This window comes from Mauremys reevesii, linkage group 1 (genome assembly GCF_016161935.1).
Source record: "Mauremys reevesii isolate NIE-2019 linkage group 1, ASM1616193v1, whole genome shotgun sequence".
In the NCBI taxonomy this organism is placed as follows: Eukaryota; Metazoa; Chordata; order Testudines; family Geoemydidae; genus Mauremys; species Mauremys reevesii.
In genome coordinates, this window is record NC_052623.1 from 321,059,905 (window position 1) to 321,075,696 (window position 15,792).

Sequence of the window (15,792 nt, forward strand, 5' to 3'; positions counted from 1 at the left end):
TGGATTTCTACTGGCATAGTCGTGGCCAGAAGCTGTCCCTTACTATCTATTTCCTGGTAAATCAAAATATATCCTGTAGGTGGCATAACACTAATGGTCCCTTCCTGCTATATGTTCCATGTCTGCCAACTCCTGAGAACTCAATCAAGAGAAACTGGATTTCTAAAGACAGGCATTCATTGGTGTTATTTACTATGCTCCTTTGCATTTCTCCTCATAATGAAAGATTTCATTTTACTGAGGTAAGCAAAGTGCCTTCTTGAAAGGATATAGTGCAACTATGTTGGAATTATTTACTTGGCTCATTAGTTGCACTTTCCCCTGACTTTCCTTTTGACACAATTCCCGTCCATCGTCTACAATACACTAAACATCAAATTCAGTCCTTTGCACGTCTTATAGCAAATAACCCTTCTAATCAGCACGTAATTCAGCTGGTCCTGATTATTGCTCAAGTATCTTCAGCTTCCAGCCCTCCAAATCTTCTGACAAAACTTTGCGGGAGTTCAACTTCTTTGGTCCAAAAAGAATAAGCGAGAATGAGAAAAAGAGCAGGAGAGAGAGATTCCTCTAAAAAAACGAAGACTTAAGTTATTAACTGCTTGGCACATAACATTAGTCAAAGTTAAGATTAACAGGGATTTCTCAATTTTCACAGCTTTGCCCTCTAGGTAAACCTTTTCCTCCATTACGTCCCAGGGAAAATAATTTCAGCTCCTTACAGCAATGTCAGGTCATTAAATCAATTACACCTAAATATAATTTGCTATGTGATGGAGGCTTAGTGCTCAGTTATCTTCGTAAAGTTGATAACAATGGCTCTTTGAAAGATTTACCAGGACCAAAGGACTATAAGTGACATATGAAGGGCAACCCTTGCTTGGTTATTTTTACTCGACCACTTTTTATGGTGTCAATGAAATATATCAATTGTCATTTTAGAAAAAACTTAATACTCTAACTAGTGTGCTATTCTTCCCAGTATGTCAAAGGTAAGGATATTTTAGGGGCATGGGGATGAGGAGAAAGCTACATGGTTGTCACAGGTAAGCTTCCCTTGGTCTCAGCAGGCTGAATCACTGTTTCCTCCCTTGGACTCTCTGGCACATATTCTGCAAACCAACTTCCAGTCTATACCCGTAAGCCCTCAGGACCAGCAGTGACCTCCAAGATAGCTCTGTAGCTTAAACACACCCTCTCCCAGAACTCTACCTAAACATGTGACACTTCTGGTTTATCCGGTTGGCCACGTGTTAAGTGTAACCTACCTCAAAGTATCAGGGGGTACATAAGTGTCTCATAAAGACACTCTGCACAGAATTCTAAAACCACCGTTCTTTACTTAACAGATAAATCACAACAGAGCACAGATCATGTAGAAAACATGAAACATCCTGAACACAACGCCCCTCACTCTAGTTCACTCTTCCTTTTGGAATCCCTGGGGATCCACCTGTGTTCCAGAAGGCAAAGTTCCTTCTACCTCATCAGGCTCCTACATGCAGCTCCTCTCGGCTTGAGCTAGTGAAAATGGCCAAAGAGATCAGCTCCTCTCCTTTCATAACCTTCCAGGTCCTCTGTCAGGAGGCCTCCTGGTCAGTCAACAGCAGAATTCATTGCTAGGCAACCTCTCTCCTTCCAAACTAGTTCCACTGGGCAGGAGCTGGCCTTTTGTCTAGAGTGATTACATTTCAATGGTCAAGCATTTAAGTCAACGAACCTCTTTTGTTAGCCCTTTACCATCCACCTTCAGAACTTCAGTTGAACATGAAGGCAAAAGCACAAAAAGACAGACACTAGCCTTAACATTCAAAATGGAGTGTGTGCAGCTTGATAAAGATCCATAAGCTACTGTCTACCCTTGAAGCTACAGGGTGATCCCCAGTTCAACTAGACATACTTGAACTAGCTCTCATTGAGCTAGCGTGCTAAAAATAGTAGTATAGCTGTGGTGCAGGCTAGCCACCCAGAATACATACCCCCAGGGTCCTGGCAGGTCTGTACATCAGGCAACTAGCTCACCACTGCCCGTGCTACCCTGACTACACTATTATTTTTAGTGCACTAGCTCGATGAGAATGCACCTGAGTACATCTTCTTGAAGTGAGAATCACACTCCTACCTCCAACTCTCCCACAAGAGTTCCTAATCTCACCCATGAATTATACAGATCGATATCTCAAATCATCGCAGTGGCTTTTTCACATAAAATACGGTAAATTAGTATACTCACTCTGATAATGTAACACACATTCTGGAAATTGTGACAGGCACACAGAAGTGGCAGGGTTTTGAAAATTGAAGTAAGTTTCCCAGACCTGAAGAAGAGCTTTGTGTAAACTCAAAAGCTTGTCTCTCTCACCAACAGGAATTGGTCCAATGAAAGATATTACCTCACCCACCTTATCCCTCTGACTCTAAGAAGTTCAATTATGTGACCCTAACTTCAGTCATGTTTTTCATTAGTTATAAAGTGTTGTGTTGACCTATCAGGACCTTCAAAAACAGGATTCAGTTTAGCTTTGTGAATTACTGACTCCTGCTCATCTTGTTGTCAACTCATCCAAGTCTCCTTGTATCTTCATTTCTGAACTGTATCATTTTGGGTGGCTGTCCATAGTGATATTAGAACCATTGATAGTATAGATTGGAAAAGGCACATTAGGTCACCTGCCCATCCCCCTGCCAATGCAAGATTATAACTCACAGTTATTTCTCAAGGAGAACCAATTGCCTACTAACTAATTACCTTTCCCTTATTTAAATTAAAGGCAGATTTATTTTCACCAGCTTTTAAATGATTTAATTAGAATCCTGCGGCCGGGGGGGGGGGATTTTCAACTGTATTTATTATTTATTTTTTATTATTATTGTAAAATGCCTCACATTCCTGTTAAGCTATGCAAAGTTTAAATTGCTTTTGGCACAGTGTGCATTGTACATGGAGGACCAGGTCCTTTCACATGCAAAACTCCTATCGACTTCATCATCCAGTCATTGTGTATTCACTATTTTCCAGTTTCAACCTTTGTAATAATCCAGTTATTAGATCCTAATAAGGCATTTTTTCCTTTAGTCGTGAATTATTATAGACTCCTGTTTTTAAATTTGCTTACTAAAGACCCAGTCCTGATCCCATTGAAGTTTTGACTTTGACTTAGATAGGAAGTGGATTGGGCCATGATTTAGAACAATATTATTTCCTTGGATCTGACCTGAGGCTCTTTCATCTGCAGTGTGGACCTTACTGCACATTCTGCACTCGATCCCCAAATGGAATTTCCATGGAGATTATATTTGCTTGGTGATAGAACATGGAAAAGTTACAATGTGCTCCAACAGCTGAAATTTGTCCTTTAAACAGAGGCACATAGTGCTCACACTGAAAGGTCTCTTCTTCCTTGAGAATTATCTCCAGTTACAGAGGTATTGCCATTTCAGACATATGGAATCTCTGGTACAATTTTTCAAAAAGGCAGGAATGTTCAAAGTGTCACCACTTGCACTTAAAGGCTTTGTCTCTTTTCGATCTGCTCCTCGTTCCCTCCACTCTGCCCAGGCCAGGCACTTAACCATCCCTTTTGCTCCCGCCCACTCTCATTATCATTGTCATCTTATATTTGATCACCTTTCCCTGCCCTGGTTGGAACTCCCTTTCAGACCCAGTCACATGTGATTCCTCCTAATAGCATGCTTCTCCCCAAAAGACCCATACACCATAGTTCCCTCAATTCTCCTGAAACAGCATCATAACATGCATACATAAAGAAATAACCTCCCAGGATGCATGCATTGGTAACCAATTAACATCATCTTCTTACCTTGTCCGTCCTTCCTTTCCCCTTCTCCTGAATGTTTATAATCAGTTCTTTTCGTGTCATGTTTTCTTAACTCAGGACTAGATCATGCTCCATTGTAAAGCTAGTGAAAAAACTCAGACTGACTTTAATATGAGTAAGATCAAGCCCCGGCCTAGACTGTAAGCTGTTTGGAGGGTGAACACTGTTTTTCATTTTTTTACAGTTCCAGACACGTATATTACACTGTTAAAATAATGCATTTGACTGCAATGTCACTATGCATCTCAACTAATAAAAGAAGTAGGCTGAGATTTGCAAAACAATCTATGGAATATGGATGCCCTAGTCCCATACATTTTAATGGGGATTGGATATTCAAATCTCCAAAACAACTTTTAAAATCTCAGCCATAAACCACAGATAGTTATAGTGCATGGTATTTCCACCATGCCCATTCTGTACTTGTGATGGATCATTACTGTAGCTTCAATACAAACTAATGGAAACGATTGTTTACAAGACTGAATTTCAACAAAGGAGCTGAATTAAGGCGTGTATTTTCAAATAAACATTACAAAAGGAAAAGGAATGGACACAGTGAATCTATCCTGCTCCTCAGAGCCTCAGTCTCTATCTGTCATTTCAGTGAGATAGGCACTGAAGCAATTCATTGTGTCACCTTTACATTACTATATAAGATCATAAGTTCATTCACCAAAGGAAAAAAGGAACAAAGATAAAATGGAAAAAATATGAGGTCCAGAAAATGATCATTTGTAGATAAAATACTGCAAAAAGAGATGGCAATGGTGAAATCCTGAGTGTTACAATATCTGAAGGTCAAACAAGAAGTGCTGATCCCCTTGGCACCTGGTACTATCAGCACTAGCGCCCAAATATTTTACATTTAGGAATTCAAAGTGACAATTTATTTTAAAAAACTACTGGGCTAGCTCTGTCTCTTTGCATCACTGAGCATGATTGTTGTTGTAACCTTCTCTGCCTTCACTGCATAGGATGATTTAAGCAGAAGGTACAAAGGAGGAGGGATAAAGTTTCAAAATCTTCTACCACAAAAAGAGAAATGAAACCAGAGATCATGTTAGAAACTGTCTAGCCAAGGGAGCAGTCTATTAATACCTTAGACTGTCTCAGTTAAGCTAACACCTGACCATCCTACCTTTGTCCACACTGCAATCCACATAAATTTAATCCCTGATAACCCATAGATGATTGATCTTGCCCATGAATTACAACATAGCACCAATAAATACTACCAGAGCATTTCAGTGATATTCCACCTACACTGAATGGTGGCTTCTGAAGCACTCAGGAAAACAAGGTCAGGCATATTGGAAGAGATTGTCAGAAGGGAAAGGCTGATCCAGAGTTGAAGAGGGGCAAATCTAGCTAGAGGTAGCAGCATGTGAGGAGAAGAGGATCAGCTTTGGGGTACAAGGCATCAGGGGACAGAAGAGAAGGGGAAGAGCAGGGTCAATGGGGGATGGGCATGGGGGTGAGAGAAGTAGCAGCAGCAGTAATGAATGGATAAAGGGTGAATGAAGTAGCAAAAAGGGGGGAGTTGCAAGCTTTTGAAGGACGTGATTCCAGGTATTGACTTGAATCTATGTATTATCTAAAATAAACAAGAGGAACATTAGTACTGTGTTGTAATTCCATGTAAGGGTTTGAGTCACTGCAAAGCACTGGTGCTTTACTGTTGTGATTTATATAGTGACTAGAACAGGAAAATAGAATGACATCGACTAGGAACAATTGCTCATTTGCTCATTATTAAGGCCTTGGTCCTTATTATTTATTTATTATTTGTATTACAATAATACCATGAGGCCCCAAACAAGATCAAGACTTATATTTCCCAAAGTGCCTAAATGACTTAGGAGCCTAAGTCCCATTTTCAAAAAGGACTTAGGCAGTTAGGGCTAGAGTTTTTAAAGTATTTAGATGCCTAACCATGTAAATAGATGCACACTGGGATTTTCAAAAGTACCTAGGTGCCTAACTCCCAGTGGCTTTTGAAAATTCCCCTAGATGCTTACCTGCATTTTTTCCCTTTGGAAAATGTTACCCCAGGGACCCATTGTGCTAAGCAATGTTCAAACACTTGGTGAGATACATTCTTTACGCTACAGAGCTAACAGGTTAAATAGACAAGACAGACAAAAGGTTGGAGGGGAAATAGAAAGGCAGTGACTTGGCCAAGGCCAAACAGTGATGTGAAAACCAGAAAGAGAACTCAGCTATCTTGAGTTCCAACCCAGAGTCCTATCCATTGAACCTGCTATTTGTCAATGGGAAAAACTTTACTGATCTGGGTAGTCCCACTGAGTTCAAGGGAGCCAGGCCAGTCAAGTTACTCACCTGGATCACTGTATACAGGACAGGATCCTAGACATGAACAAATGTAGTAGGTCTTAGTATCTCTCATTCCATTTGTGTGTTCATTTTTAAACAAGGATCCAGGATCACTGCCAAGAAGGCAAGTGATATGATTTTTCTAGCGTTTTAGAAGACAGACAAATTTCAGGGAGAAAGACAGTTTCTTTGATTTATTGTTTATGATTTTACCAGATAGACATTGTAGCAGATGAAACATTCAGTTCAAACATAGAAAAATATGTGGTACAGGCTGATAAAAATCAGGCCACAGAAGCAAGAAGTTTTAAAATGAAAAAGCTGCAGAGTTATGTAAACTTGTCAACCCCTCTTCATTGTTGAACCACATCAAAACACTCCTGATGGCAGAGGTCATTTTTAAAAAGTCCCCAAATTTTTGAGCTGAAGGAATGATAATTAAAATCAATTTACACAAATAAAGTAACCACTAAGGAGGGCTCCTTTGAGGCTCACAAACCATTGGCACGTCAAAATAAGATTATAGGGGAGGGGGGATTTTGCTTTGTTTTCTGAACTTTATTTTGATGTAATTTTATGTTGATGTATATTTTGCTGCCCTTGTTGCTTCTAGGCCCAACACTGCAAGGTGCAGAGCATCTCCTGTGAGGAGCTGAGACTGTCATTGCACATGAGCTAGAGTTTTTAGATAGACATAGTTATAGGTGTGAATATAATTAAGGACATTGGGACATCAGGGTGCTAAGCATCTTTCTGAATCTTGTACTTGAAGAGAAAAACAAACACTGAAGACAAAAACATGACTTCATTGAGCAGTCTTGGATCAAGGCATAGGAACTATAGGTCTGTGCCTAGTGCCCCAGATTAGTCTTCATGGATGCAAAAGAAAAGCTTGAAAACAATGACTCAAGTGACTGAGTCTGCAGATAGCCTGGAATAATAACTCCAAGGTGTGTGAACTAATTCATTCATTTTAACATCGAAATCAGCACCTGCCCCAAAGAGAAACAGGACCATGCCCAGGAGAGTTGGTTCATGAAAAGCTGGGGAAGAGCTTTGGGAACCCACCATAAAGAGTACTTAGACCCTTGGATTGCCTTAATTTGGTCCTGCCTACATGAGTTATTCTGAATTTAGTCCATTCCTACCTCTGTCTTCACCATCTCTCTATCTCCACTGCTTTTATAATAATAATTGCACTTGAGAGTGCTATTTTCAGCATTCTGATTCTCAAAGCACACTTCTTTCTCCTCTCTCTTTCTCAGCTCCATACCTGTTGATTGCTACATGTTATAGCTGAGTTGGGGAGTGAGTAAGTTTTAAAAACACTATATTCTTTCTGTGGTGTCGAGGAAGAAGGAAGTTATGGTATTGTGGATAGCAGGGAAAGTGAAGATTGTGGGAAGGTAGAGAAAAAGAATCCCATACAATGAACAGGGGCAAAGAATAAAGAAGATAGAAACAACAAAAGGAAAAGAAAAGAAATTCCTGAAGCCCTCAAAGTCCCTTGGTCAATCAAAAAGAACAAGCAGCAGATGAAAATGTGTTGTCAGCAGTAACTTCTGTCCTTATTCTGAATCACAGCATGGCAAAATGCATTGAACTGACCCACATAATGACATTTATCTGTGTTTGCGAGAGACAGCGTCAATGCAACACATCCCCAAACTGAATGGGACTGGCTGTCATCGCTTTACTTCAGGGATCAGCAACCTTTGGCATGCGACCTGGCGGGCCGGGCCGGTTTGTTTACCTACCGTGTCCACAGTTTCGGCTGATCGCAGCTTCCACTGGCTGTGGTTCGCCTCCCAGGCCAATGGGGGTTGTAGAAAGTGGTGCAGGGCGAGGGATGTGCTGGCCGCTGCTTCCCACTGCCGCCATTGGCCTAGAGCGGCAAACCATGCCAGTGGGAGCCACGATCAGCCAAACCTGCGGACGCAGCAGGTAAACAAAGTGGCCCAGCCCACCAGGACTGCGTGCCAAAGGAGGCCAATCCCTGCTTTACTTGGTACTGTAATTTCACCATTTTCACTTGAATTTTCCTCCAGTTTCAAAAATAATATCTAAACAAAACTTGTAAAAATGATTTTTAATGAAAAAAGCTCAAGGAATATTTTCACTTTTAGTAGTGCCTTGGAAACTAAGTGGTGGCAAAGGTGATCAGAATTTTAGGGGATTTAGCCACGCAACCAAGGCCTCAGCCTTTCACAGCCTTGCACATGTGCTTAATTTTCTATACTGTGAGTAGACCCATTGAAGCCAATGGGACTATTTGCAGAGCAGGAAGTTAAGCATGTGCACACGTCTCTGCAGGGCAGGGTCTAAATGGGCCCTATGTAGCTAAGCCTTATGCAATTCTTTGGAAACAAAGATTGGTTATAATTCATATGTGTTCACTAATGCAGCAGGGAGAGTAAAACACCAATGAAACAATGTGTAGGAGGAAATGCCTAAGCATCATTGGGTCAACAGGCCTGTCTCACCTGCACAATAAAGTTTGATATTTGAGATGATGTATGTCAGTGACTGGGACATGGCTGGTTGTGCCTAGTGGTTTGAGCATGAGTCATTAGTCAAGAATCAGAGTCCAGCATCAGAACCAGAGTCAGAGGCCAAATTCCAGAGTGAAGGTTCAGAGACAAAGTCAGAAATCAGAGCCACGGGTCAGGACGGGGTGTGCCAAGACAAGGGCAAGGCTGGGTGCAAGGCGAGAGCAGAGCTGGGAACAAGCTCACACGGGCACTATCACACCAAGCGGGAAATGCGTTGAGTGTCCACTGGATGGCTACTATTGCTGGGCTTAAGAGATGGTCTGCTGACTCTTCCAACCAATCAGGCAGCGAAGCCAATCAGGCAGCCTACTACAGGCCAGCTGCAGACCATGCTTCAAGACTGGGTCTGCAGAGGACCCTGATTCCTGACAACATAGGACATTAAACTTCGGAATTCCTTGCTAATGAACTTCGGAATTCATTGCTAATGAACTTTTGTGAGCCCTCTGAACCCATTCATCTCAGATGATCTTAGACATACTTTTAAAAAAAAATAGAAAAGAGAAGAAATTGGGTCCAAGAAGAAAGTGTACTAACCAGAGAGAGAAACAGAGACAAACACGCCTCTCCCAACTCTGCATGTATAACCTCATACAACACAAAGTTAGTTTGATTTATTAAGTAGTGACAAACTATCATTAGTGATAAACTAATTAGAGCCTAGCTTGCCACTGATACACAAAACTATTACTGACGTGGGTGGGAGTGCCACATGATGAATGATGACAGGATCACACCCACGATGCAAGGAACTCTGCACAATTTTAGTCCCAAACAGGCACTATACAAGGAAAATGAGCAGAGCAGCCATGTAGGGGTGTCAGCTCATCCCCTCTGCATCGCAGAAAGAGTTTCCGTGGTAACTTTGCATAAGCCAGAAAAAAAGGCCATGATAGAGAAAGACTGACCAAGGGAGAGTCAATGAGCTTCATATTTAAAGACACCCAAAGGTTCCAACACCTCATGTAATCCCCTTTCTGTGGGGAGATTCCACCTCTCCAGCCCTACCACATTCTAACTACAGAGATCCTGAATACTTTATGCAGGTGGACTGGATTTCATCCATGAAGATGTAACTTAACTGCCATTCCTTATAACTGCATGAATCACTGGGGCAATTTAAAATCAATAATAATCAAAATCAAGGGAATGAAACCAAAGAAACCTCAGGAATGGACAATGTTCATTAAGCTTCCCTCCCCTCTTGCCTAAAGCCAGGAAACTGTTTACACATGAGCTCTTTGATGGTCTGGATGTGTGAGTTCTTTTCATTATAAACTAATAGGAAAGCCCTCTGAAAGGGCTGATCTTCTCAAGCAGCTATTTATTCAAGTAACGCAAAATTACATCCAAAGGAAAGCAATATTAGCTTTGTGTTAGCATTCATTGTAAAGCAATGAGATATACCAAATGAAGCTCACTGCCTGCTCAGGACAAGGGGCATTAATTTGATTTTTCATTTATCTGCTCACATAAGTAGATGTGTTTATTTTTTAACGGGTTTTTGGAGGAAAAATAAGCTTAATTTGCCTGAATCATTATTAATTATTTTACAGCAGTCAAAAATGTGCTAGAAACCACATATAAAAAGACATGGTCCCTGTATTAATAGTTTACAATCAGCCCTGACTCAGTGAAACAAGTCAACAAAATAGTAGGGTAGATCGGGAGGTTACACTACTTTTGGTTGCAAAACATATGTGGAATGTAACCCACATCCCCTTTTGATATACAGTAGAATAGATCCATCTCTGAGTTTCACCCAGGGAACATCAAACAAGGGGATTAATGGCTGTATTGACTGAAAATTTGTCCATGTAATATGAACCTGGACAAAGAAGTAGCATATCTGGCAAATATAAATTACAAGTTATTTGCAATCAGAGATAGAGGGGGTAATGCTCAATCCATTGAGTTCAATAGATATTTTACCACTGAGTTCAGCACAGCCAGGATTTCACCCCAAATGTTATAGAATCATAGAAATGTATGGCTGAAAGGGACTTTGAGAGGTTATCACCCTCCATACTCAGACAGGAGCTTATATACCTAGACTACCCTTGACAGGTGCTTGTCCAACCTGTTCTTAAAAACCACCAATGACAGGGATTCCACAACATGCCTCGAAAGCCTATTCCAGTGCTTAACTGTCCTTATAGTTAGAAAGTTTTTCCTAATATCTAACCTAAATCTCCCCTGCTGCAGACTAAGAGGATTACTTTTTCGCCTGCAATCAATGGATATATAGAACAATTGATCACCTCCTCTATTTGAAGACTGTTGTCAGGTCCCCCCTTGATCTTCTTTCCTCAAGACTAAACACACCCAGTTGTTGTTTTTTTAAATCCGTCCTCATAGATCAGGTTTCCTAAACCTCTTATCATTTTTGTTACTTTTCTCCAGAGCAATGTTTCTCAACCTTCTTGATACCAGGGACCGGCTTACTGCCTTCCTAAACTGTGTCAGGGAGATCTCAGGGACTGGCACCAATCCATGGACCAGTCATTGGGAAAACTACTCTAGACTCTCTCTCCAATTTGTCCACATCTTTAAGTGTGGCACCCAACACTGTACACAGTATTCAAGCTGAGGCCTCACCAGTGACAAGTAGAGCAGAACAATTACCTTCCATGTCTTATATATGAAGGTCTTGTTAATAAATCCAAGAAAGATATTTGCCTTTTTTCGAAATGGCATCACACTATTTACTTATATTCAATTTGTGATCCATTATAACTAGGGTTTCTCATTTTCAGTTTTAACCACAAACTCTGATAAAACACCCTCAGTTACAAAAAAGAAATCAATATTTATCCAATAAACACCAGAAAAACACTGAAAATGGTTACTTGTATCTAAGGGCTTTTCTACACAGAGCAATAATACACAGGTGTGTGATTTTTAAAGAGCACTAATATGTTGTGCATTAACTGCCCTATAAGACCCTTCTTGTGCGCATTAAAGATTCCCTAGTGCCTTTTAACACAGTGCTGTATGAAATATGTTAAAATGCACTGGGGACCATTACAAAGAGATTACTCATTACAGGACTGTAATGAGTAATGTATATTATATACAGTATACAAAGAGAAAGTCTCAAAAACCCAACTTTTGGACATCTACATAAAATTCAAATATTGCTAAAAATGACCCCCTAAAAAGGAAATTAATAATCACCCCAAAAAAATCCCTTAGTACAACGCCCCAGATCCTTTTCAGCATAGTACTGCTTAGCCAATTATTCCCCATTTTGTATTAATGCGATTGATTTTTCCTTCCTTAGTGTAGGACTTTGGACTTGTCTTTAGTGAATTATATCATGATTTCAGACCAATTCTCTAATTTATCAATGTCTTTTTGAATTCTAATCCTATCCTCCACAGTGCTTGCAATCCTCCTCCCCCACATCCCATCCCACCCCACCCCCACCACTTGATGTCATCCACAAATTTAAATAGTATACTCTCCACTCCAATATCCAAGCCATTAATGAAAATATTGAGTAGCACTGAACCCTCCCCTTACATTACATTACATTAAAAAGTCATGCCCTAGAAATCATAATTACAGCATCGGCAAAACTGGTGAAAGATGTTTTGTGAAAATGAAAGATTTGTGAACTTAAAGATATGCATGTTCCAACCAAAACAATATCAACAACATTTCATTACCAATGTTTTGCTATCACTGGTCGTAAGTGACAGGCAAACAAAACCTTTGCTGTGAGGACTGTAATTTGAAAGGATAGCTGCTTTGTTTTTGCATGGTTGTCTTAAAAAAATTACATTTTAATCTATCAGGTTGCATCCGAAGAAGTGGGTATTCACCCACGAAAGCTCATGCTGCAAAACGTCTGTTAGTCTATAAGGTGCCACAGGATTCTTTGTTGCTTCTATCAGGTTAGTCTCTCTGCCAAACATTGTCCGCTGGCAATTCAAACAAATGAATGCAACCATGTTACATTGGATTAAACAAAAGGAATAATATAACTTTGAATACAGTCCACAGGAGAAGTAGTAATTGAACTATCATACCTCAATAACATGTTATGATCACAAATGCATTCTTAATCTTCGTTGCAGCAAAGTCCCTTCATAGCACTAACCATTCTAATCTTAACATTAAATGAAGTTGATAGGCTTTCTTCAGACATAATGCCTGTAATCTAATATTTTATTTTACAAAGGCAGAATACTGAAACATCAATTGACATCACAGTGCATCGGGAGAAAACTGAAGTAGCTTCCAAGCTCTTTGTCTACTTTCCTGTGAAGAGTTGTCCTTTCAAATCTGAGTGGTTGAAACAGTTGTTTAAAGTAAATCCAAAGCGAATAGTTTTATTTATAGTACTACTCATTATTATAATCGTTAGGTCTTCCTCCGCACTTAACCATGTTTTAGAAAGCAGATCAATTAAATAAACACAATTGTTCAGTACATACATAAGCTAGTTGTTCTTCAATGGTGCCCTTAAAAATGGAAGCCAGGCTGAGAACCAAAGATTAGTTCCATAGAAAAGGTTTTCTGTGAGCTGTTCCTATTTTAATACATTCAAAGAATGAAAAGGAAGCCCATCAGATAACGGTACTAGAAAAGTTTTATCTGTATGATTGGTTAGGTAATAGAAAATAGGACATTAGCTGAAAGTATTTAAAATTAAAATAGTTTTTAAAACAATGAAATAGTGAGGATTCTATTTATGCAATAAATATCACTATTATTTTAGAGTTTGGTTTATAAAAAAATATTGGAAGTATGTACTATGGAACACATGCTAGGTTGCTTGTTAATGAGATATGAATACTGTCCCATAGCCATTGGAAAGGAAACAATAAAACCTTAGGATACAAAAAAAATGGAAAGGCACAAGGGACTAATTTTTTTTCTTATCTAACTCCACTGAGTTAATAAACTTTTGATCCTTGCAGTTGCTAAACATGTTGTTGTTGAAGAAGTGAGTTTCAAATAAGAGGTTTGGACCATGTTCTCAATTTGCTAAGGGGGTAGCATTTGTAAAAGCAGCAGACATTCCAAATCAGTGCTTGAATTCATTACAATTCTATAGACTAACACTTTCTAAAATAGTAATCTTCTCTTGGAATGCTTTCGACATCAGAAAGGGCTGGGCAAAAATTTTCCATCAAAATTGCGTATTGGTGGAAAATTGGGGTTTTCACTAATGAATTTTTTTGTTGAAAGTGTCTTCTTGTGGCAAAGTTTCATTTTTCACTGAAAAAACATATCTGAAAATCTAAATGCACTGGCCAAAATACTCTAGTATTTTGATGTGCTGCTGTGGTGCCTCCTGGGAGCTGTAGTTCAATTGTCTCATGTTCCCTTTCTCCTCTGTGGAGTGGGCTACACTGCCTCTCCTTGCCAAGGGGGGAGACTATGTTGTAGTCCAACCATGGAGCTCAACACACACAGGAGAATGAGGCACCCAAACTACAATTCCCATGAGACATCAAAGTGGCATCTCTCTATCAATATATTTCTGTTTTTAGCTGAAACATTTCTATTTTCAATTTTTACCAATAAATCAAAATTTTTCATGGGAAAAAACAACATTTTATGATGAGCTCTAATGTCAGCACTCCATCTTCTTCCACGCTGAAAGAGTCCACCCTGTTAGCAGATGTTGACTCAGGGGAGAATTATAAGTAGGTTCTGCTCACATACAAAGGCAGGTCATTTGTTACCCCATTTAGATATTGGGGATGTGGCAGTAGTTGTCTACACAAAGAGGATCTAAGGTGTGGACTGAGCAGTCCAAGGAGCAGACAAACCTGGATAAAAGGTTTGAGCAGAATTTTATCTTATTTGTTAATTCCAATTTTAATAAACAAACTGCCTAGGAATAAGCTGAGTTGGACTCTACATAGTGTATGAAGTGTTAGAGAGAAAACTGGAAAAAGCACGTGCTCACATGCCTAGTGTCAGGTTGTAGCCCTCCAACAATAATTTTTGAGCTTTGTGTCAAATTCTTTCCTAACTGTAATTCCATCGACCTGTCTTAGATGGAAAATGCAGAATTATCATTCAGTTTCTCATGTAAGCATAGATTCAGGAAAGTGCGTAAACGTGTGCCAAACATTAAGCATATTAGTAGTCCCACTGAAGTCAATAGGACCACTCACCCACTTAAGTACCTTGTTGAACTGGGATGTTAATGGACAAAGAACTTATTTGAAAACCACTAGTAACTAACTAGTTACTTACACTTTTTTTCAGGCAGCAATTGGAGAATACACCTTTTAGTTAGATATATTTTGAAGATTTCATTTAATTAAATTACAAATTTTAACTTCCCATCATTCTGAAAACACACTTGACAAGGAAACTTCTTTGACATACACCCATTCTTCAACTCGGGCAAGCCATTTTCAGCAGCTGCAGAGATCTTCACACGTTATTTACAAATGCCTGTTCTAACAATGGAACTACTTTTTTGGAGGAATGCTTTGTGACACAAAGATTATATTTGCCCTTTCCTGAACATTTAGGGTATGTCTATGCTGCAATGTAAATCCCGGGTTGGAACTCAGGCTCAAGCCTAACTCCTCCGTCTGTCTACATACAAATCATGCTAATCCAGAGTTTAGACCCAGGGTTCCAGGACCCTACAGGGGTGGAGGGTCTGAGCATGAGTCAAGCTGGGACCCAGGGTTCAAGACCTATTGCTTTGCAATGTAGATGCAGCCCCACTGCACTCATGCTCTGGGAGTTTGCCAGAAGTATTTCACAATCCTATGAGCCTACTTTCTTTGTCAAGTTTGGGGGACAGTCAAGTTTTCCCACACTGCATCACAAAGGGCCAGAGCAGTCACATTTTGGAGGGTGCCAGGGAGTTTGGAACATGGGTGGGTGACTCAGGCCTGTATAATGCAGTGTAGATGCTGCAGCTTCAGGTTGGAATCCAGTGTTCAGCAGTTCCTAACCTGGAGTTCCAAATAAGTGTAGATTCTCAAGCCCTAGGTTAACAAACCCAAATCTGCTAACTCAAGTTCTACTACCCTTTTGCTTACATTGCAATGTAAATATATCCGGTGGGTACATCTACACTG

At 39.9% G+C, this 15,792-nt stretch overlaps 1 protein-coding gene across 1 annotated transcript in view; it reads right to left on the minus strand.

Annotated features, from left to right (window-relative positions):
* Nucleotides 1–15,792, minus strand: part of GRM8 (glutamate metabotropic receptor 8) — a 485,373-nt gene that overhangs the window by 199,702 nt on the left and 269,879 nt on the right. The gene's annotated exons all lie outside the window — the stretch shown is intronic.